Raw genomic sequence first — 7310 nt, 5'->3', positions numbered from 1 at the left:
GTCTGTCAGCAGGGTGTTTTTTTTGAGGTCTGAATTTTAGAGCATTCAAAAATGCTTCCTCCCCTCCCCTCCTTTCTGTTTTCCCTCAAAACAGCTTGGCCAGCGGTTGGGGGTAGGAGGGGAAACGCTGCCAGCAAAGCTCCTAACAGCTCTCTTTGGAGACAGGGTTCAGACTCTCAGCTGTCCCTTGTAAACTAAGCCCTGTGCGAGCTTTTTCCCAAACCTTTCAATCCCCCCTCCTTGCCCTTACCCCTCCTGCTTTGCTCACGCTGCAAGTATGCAGAAAGAAATACTTTGGTACAAGAATGTCCTTTTGTGCTGCAGAAGAGAGGGGGCAAGAGGCAAAATAAAACAAATCTAGGCTACAAAAAAAAAAAAGCATCAACATCATCTTGGTCGCCTTTTCCTGGAGGGCTCTGCTGGACGTGGAAAGGTCCCTCTGCCAGACCCAGGTGGGTCAAACCCCTGCTGTTCACCACTGCACCATCGCCACCACGATCTGCAAATGTAGGTGAGAGCACAGTGGGGTCTGCTGGGATAGTTTTCCTGCAGCCTAAGCACTGCAGGTTCAGAGAATCATGGAATGGGTTGGGTTGGAAGGGACCTCAAAGCCCATCCAGTTCCACCCCTGCCATGGGCAGGGACACCTCCCACTGGATCAGGGGCTCCAAGCCCCATCCAGCCTGACCTTGAACCCCTCCAGGGATGGGGCAGCCACCACTGCTCTGGGCAACCTGGGCCAGGGCCTCCCCACCCTCACAGCAAAACATTTCTTCCTAAGATCTCATCTCAATCTCCCCTCTTTCAGCTGAAAACTGTTCCCCCTCATCCCTGCCCTCCCTGGTCAAGAGCTCCTCCCCAGCTTTCCTGGAGCCCCTTTCAGCACTGGAAGCTGCTCTGCGTTCTCCCCACAGCCTTCTCTTCTCCAGGTTGAACAACCCCAGCTCTCCCAGCCTGTCCTTACATCGAAGGTGCTCCAGTCTTTAGATCATCTCCGTGGCCTCCTCTGTCCTCACTCCAAAAGCTCCATGTCCTTCCTGTGCTGAGGATTCCAGAACTGGACATAGGACTCCAGGTGAGGGCTCAGCAGATCGGAGCAGAGGGGCAGAATCCCCTCCCTCGCCTGCTGGTCCCACTGCTCTGGATACAGCCCAGGACATGGTTGGTTTCTGGGCTGTGCGCACCCATTTCTGGCTCATATTGAGCTACTCATCCCCCAGATCTCCTAGTCCTCCTCCTCAAGGCTGCTCCCAATCCATTCTCCATCCAGCCTGTGTTTGTGGTTGGGATTGCCCTGACCCAGGAGCATTGACCTTGCTGAACTTCATGGGTTCATGCAGCTCCACCTCTCAAGCCTGTCAAGGTCTCTCTGGATGGAATCCCTTCCCTCCAGCGCATCCACCGTGCCACACAAGGTGGAGCTCTGCAAACGGAGCAGTCCTTGGTGGGCACTAGTGGTGGAGCAGGAAAGAGTCCCACGCAGGGTGGGTAGATACTGCTTGGCCCTCAAAGCAGGGAAGCTCCATTGGTGCTCACTGGATGGGATCTCACTTTTTCAAGCTGCAGAGGGGACCCATCCCGTTTGTATCCTGCTCCAAAGCTCTCGGTGCACATGGGGAAGAGAGAAGACAGCCACCGTCCCTGCAGGACCTGACGTGGCCCAAATCCTTCGGAGAAGGGAAACACTAAGCACTTTCTGGCTTGGAGCAGGATTAAAAAAAAGCAGAATTTGCTCTGTTGTGGCCAGAGCGGATGTGTCAGCACAGCAAGTCTCCAGGGAGAAAGATTTCTGGCTGCAGCTGGGACAAACTCACGGTGCAGAAAAGAGGGTCCCGGAAATATGTGTCCCTGCTGACCAGATGCGTGTTCTCCATACACTCGGGAGAAGAAATTCCAGCTAATTTGACCAAGCTGGGGAGCTGCCGTCACCTCCTGCCTTGCCAGCCCCAGGAGAGCTGCAGCACAGGGCTCAGCAGGTGCCCTGCAGCCGGAGGGATGTGTGGGAAGCTGGCAGCCCCAAGCATTACTCAGAGCATCCTTCGCATGGTCCACGTCCCCCTGTCCCACTACAAGCTCAGGAAAAGCTCTGGGTTGGGTGATGCTGCTCCAGGAGCCATCACGTCATGTGAAGGCATTGCCACTATCAAAGCAGGCGTGAGCCTCCACGCTGGGGTCTCGCTGCCCTCCCGGCTGCTCGCTGACATCTGGGTGATAGACGAGCCCTGTTCCTCCAGCCACGCTGCCTCTCCAGCACAGCCCGGGCCCCGAGCCCGAGAGTTTCACTCCCTGAGTTAATGGAAATATTATACACATGGAGTTGGCCCCTTCCCAAAGACACTCCTGCCTTGGAGACAACCACTCCTCGCAGCTCGCTGCTCTCCAGACAGACACAGTGAAGGGGATGGAGGGAAGAAGAAGCCAAGAGCCACTCAACAGGCAGCAGGACAGGGTGAGGAGCGCTCGCCTGTCCTCCTCAGTCAAGGCTGTGTCTGGAAGGAAAACAAGTGGCCACCTCCCGCAACCCAGAAAGGCTCTTCTCAAGATGATTAGGCAATGGGGACCCTAAGGCTCAACTAACACTTCAGGCACAAGGGGAAAAGCACTAGGACTCACCCATTCCCAAGCTGACCTGCCCTGAGGTACCAACCAAGAGAGGCAAAACCCCCTAACGTGTCACTAGACCAACCTTTACACGCTGCAACAAGCCAAAATTCAAAACAGAAGAGGTCAGCGAGGCATTTCTGCCATCAGAGCATCCCCGACAGCTCCATGATGCCTGTGGCTGCTTTTAAACCACATGCAATGAACTGGCCTTCCATCCCAGCTCTTGAGTCCAAACCCGAGGAGGGTCTTGTTTTTATTAAAATGTTTTACATCTTTTATAACCTCTCTGCCAACTGGACGGCTGCGCTCTCAGGGCAATTATATGCATCATCTAAACATCATCTAAAATCAAAGGACTTCATTTAATTAGGTTATTTAAATGACACGTTTGATGGAAAAAGCCAAGCAGACTTAACAGGGTATTTAATGTTCACATTAGTTTGCATGCGTACAGAGCATTATCTGAAAGCCTTGGAAATTAATGGCAAGAGTCCTGTTGGCTTCAGAGGCTGTGGACCAGATGTCAGCAGAAAAAGGATGAGAGATATCATAGAATCACTGGATGGTTGGGGTTGGAAGGGACCTCAAATCCCCTGCAGTTCCAACTCTGGCTATGGGCAGGGACACCTCCCACTGGATCAGGGGCTCCAAGCCCCATCCAACCTGGCCTTGAACCCCTCCAGGGATGGGGCAGCCACCCCTGCTCTGGGCAACCTGTCCTCATAGTAGAGGTGCTCCAGCCCTCGGATCATCTCCGTGACCTCCTCTGGTCATGTTCCAACAGCTCTGTATCCTTTTTATGCTGGGGATTCCAGAACTGGACACAGGACCCCAGGTGGGGTCTCATGGGAGATGACAAAGGGAGCTGCCACCCGGAAAGCGTGGGCACTGCTGCGGCAGGGATGATGCCAAAGGGAAATCTTCATTTTGGTCTGAACTCTGTGGTTTTTCTCCCCTACAAAAATAGCTCTGCTGTGAGTTTTACCAAAATTGGTTTTTTCCTCCTACTTTTCTCCTCTTTCCGATTTCTTTTCCCCATAGAGGAAATTGGACTTCAAAAAGGGAAAATTCCTTCCCTTCAACAAAACCAAACCTGAAAGCTCATCTGTTGTTGACAAACCAGAAATCTGGTATTTTGTACCAAAAGAAACAGGTGTAGTTCCAATCCTTTTAGCTCCTTACGCCCAAATCTGAAAAGCCTAAACCAAAGTGCAGAGTTTTAAGCTAATTTTAGAAGCGTGGCAGAAAATCCTTTGTATTTTATTACTCTCCAAAGCCCACGCTCTGCAGGTGTAGAAGGCAGAAGATGCACAAGGTGTTTGCTGATGGGAAGGTACCATCTCAGGCATCACGCTGATGGGCACAGCGTTAAAAACCTTTTTGTACGGACAGGCTGCATTTAACCTTTTCAGACAGCATTACATCCTCTCTGCTGGAACAGGGCTCCTGAAATCCACTTCTCTTTCTGTGTACGCAGATGCAATCAGTGCCGAGAGTCAAGAGACAATTCCTCAAAGCCATATCCAGTATTTTCCCATTGAAACACAGAACAGCAACAAGGAAACAAAGAGAAAACACAGAGAATTGTCCTTGGGAAACAGATAGAAAACACGTTTGTAAAGACTTACATGGGAAATGATTGTAAAAATCTTCAGATTTCATTAACTGCGACAAGTGTTTTATAATATCATTTGTTTCAAAATGCGATAGGATGAGAGGAAATGGCTGCAAGTTGCACCAGGGGAGGTTTACATTAGATATTAGGAAAAATTTCTTGGTTAAAAGAGTGGTGAAGCCCTGGCAAAGGCTGCCCAGGGCAGTGGGGGAGTCTCCATCCCTGGTGGGGTTCAAAAACTGTAGATGTGGCACTTCAGGACATAGTTTAGTAGGGATGGTGAAGATGGCTTGGTGGCTGGACTGGATGAGCTTAGAGGTCTTTTCCAACCTCAGTGATTCCATGATCCTTTTACTTTTTCCTAGCGGATGTTGCTTCTAAGAACTCAGTTTCTTATAGAGAATGAGGAACTAACCTTTCATTCAAAGCTTCTCAGGCACTGGAACCCAGGGAAGTGTTTGAGTCCTCGTCACTGGAGGGATTTCAAAGATGGGCAGATGAGATGCTCAGGGATGGTTTAGTAGTGGACAGGTACGATGGGACTCGATGATCTTAAAGGTCTTTTCAAACCAATGGATTCTATGATCTTTTTCCTAGATTGAGCCCAAAGTTATCACTACCAGTAATCCAGCATCTAGAAGTCCTAGTGCTGGACCAAGACACTTCCTGCTGGACAGCTGAAGGCAGCAGACACCCCTTCATGATGCCCTTCTCCTGCAGCCCTTTTTCCCAGGGCAGTGAGCTTCACAGGGTGAGCAGCTCCTTCGCTTTTCCCCCGGCCCCTTCCAGCCCCGGAGGGCAGCCAAAAATGTCACTAAGTGAGTCACCAGCAATGGAAAGACTTGTGCTCCTGGCCCTGGCTCTTACAAGTGACACAACCATTCTGGCACCCAGCCCCTCTTTAATCTATAGATCTACAGCCCGTGGGGCTTCGCTCCAGAGGTCCCTCGATGTCACACACACCCTCGTCCTCATCTCTCCCCACCATTAAAGGGCAAAACGGACCACAGAGCTAAAGGAAGAAAAACAGAGGAGCCTCTTGAAGCCGCAGGAGCTGGTCTTAAATCCTGACACTTTTTGAGCCGTGAAAAGCTTTAGCAGGAAGAATCAAGCTCAGGAAAGTAGTAAAAGCCTCACACTTGCAAGGAAGGGAGCAGGGAGCGTGATGCCAGCCCTGGCAATCTCCTGGTGGTGGGCAGCCCGCAGCTGGGGGGCTGCTCTAAAAACCAGGTACGAAAGGCAGCGAGGTGGGAAATATTACACACGCATCGTTAGAAGGTGAGCTGTGCAGACAGGGAGGGAAGAGGTGTGGGCATAGCAGCAGTGCTGGAGCTGAAAGCCATGGGGTGCAACCACCCTCAGGAGCAGCCTCAAGGGGGGATGCTCAGTGCCTGGAATAGGAGCTGCAAAACCAGCGATGACAACGGCAATGAATAAGGTGAAGTGCAAGGTCCTGCACCTGGTTCAGGGCAATCTTCAGTCTTGGTACAGGTTGGGGGATGAAGAGATTGAGAGCAACCCTGAGGAGAAGGGTTTGGGGGCCCTGGTGGATGAGAAGCTGGACATGAGCTGGCAACATGTGCCTGCAGGGCAGAAACCAACCATGTCCTGGGCTGCATCAAAAGTGTAACCAGCAGGCAAGGGAGGGGATTGTATCCCTCTGCTCTGGTGAGACCTCACCTGGAGCCCCGCATCCAGTTCTGGAGTCCTCAACACAGGAAGGACACGGAGCTGTCAGAGCAAGCCCAGAGGAGGCCACAGGGATGATCTGAGGGCTGGAGCACCTCTCATACGAAGACAGGCTGAGGGAGTTGGGGTTGTTCAGTTTGGAGAAGAGAAGACCCCAAGGAGACCTCATTCCAGCCTTTCAATACTGAAAGGGGCTGATAAGAAAGACGGGGAAAAACTTTTTAGCAGTGCCTGTAGTGTTAGGATGTGGGGGAATAATTTTTAGCTGAAAGAGGGGAGACTGAGATGAGATCTTGGGAAGAAATGTTTTCCTGTAAGGTTGGGGAGGCCCTGGTCCAGGCTGCCCGGAGAAGTGGTGGCTGCCCCATCCCTGGAGGTGTTCAAGGTAGACAGACAGGCTGGGGCTGCTTGGATGGGGCTCTGAGCAACCTGATCTGGTTGAAGATGTCCCTGCTCACTGCAGAGGGGTGGGACTGGATGACCTTCATGATCCCTTCCAATCCAAACTATTATTCAGGTTCCTGGCATGCCACGCTCCTTGCATGAAGGCATTTAGACCCAGATGTTTCCTGGGACATCTTTATAAAAGATAAGTTTCACTATCCTGTAGCGCACAGACTCGAGCTGATGCACTACCCTGCCTCACACTATCTTTCCTGCAGTTTGTAACCCCCCTCCCTGCCCAGACATTCCCTAACTCCAGTTGTTCTGGCTTTAACATCCAGCCCTGGCTCTTCCAAGCCCATCTGTGAAAGCTCAGCATAATCTGTAAGGCCTGTGCGTTTACACGCAGCGAGGTTTAAGCAAGGAGAAAGTGTTTCCAGCAGATTCGAGAGACTTCAACACGGCATTCCTAAACCCAGCAGAATCCCAGGGAAACCTGCCTGTGGTGCTCTGGGAGGAAAACAGCCCTGGAAAAAATAAAAGTCAGAAATTCACTGAGCTTGGTTTGGTACGTGGTTGTGCATCAGCGCTGGGGAAGTAAAGATCTCAGGAAAAAGTTGGTTTGGCTGAAGCCAAAGCAAACTTTTTCCAAAAATGAATAAAGAAACCAAAAACTAGATCCACAAATAACCTTAGTCCCTACCCTGCTGTTCCCAAAGCTGTACTTTTGGTGAATTAAGGTTTTTGGACCTCCTACAATGAAACAGTCACTGCTGAATGCGAACAGAGGAATCATAGAATCACAGAACAGTTTGGGTTGGAAGGGATCTCAAAGCAACTTCAGTTCCACCCCCTGCCAGGGGCAGGGACACCTCCCACTGGATCAGGATGCTCCGAGTCTCTAAGCTCCATCCAACCTGGCCTTGAACACCTCCAGGGACGGAGCAGCCACCACTGCTCTGGGCAACCTGGGCCAGGGCCTAACTTCTCTCATTGTGAAGAAATTCTTCCTCGCGTC

The sequence above is a fragment of the Phaenicophaeus curvirostris genome, chromosome 25, assembly GCF_032191515.1.
Source record: "Phaenicophaeus curvirostris isolate KB17595 chromosome 25, BPBGC_Pcur_1.0, whole genome shotgun sequence".
Classification (NCBI taxonomy): Eukaryota; Metazoa; Chordata; class Aves; order Cuculiformes; family Cuculidae; genus Phaenicophaeus; species Phaenicophaeus curvirostris.
This window is presented reverse-complemented; position numbering follows the sequence as displayed.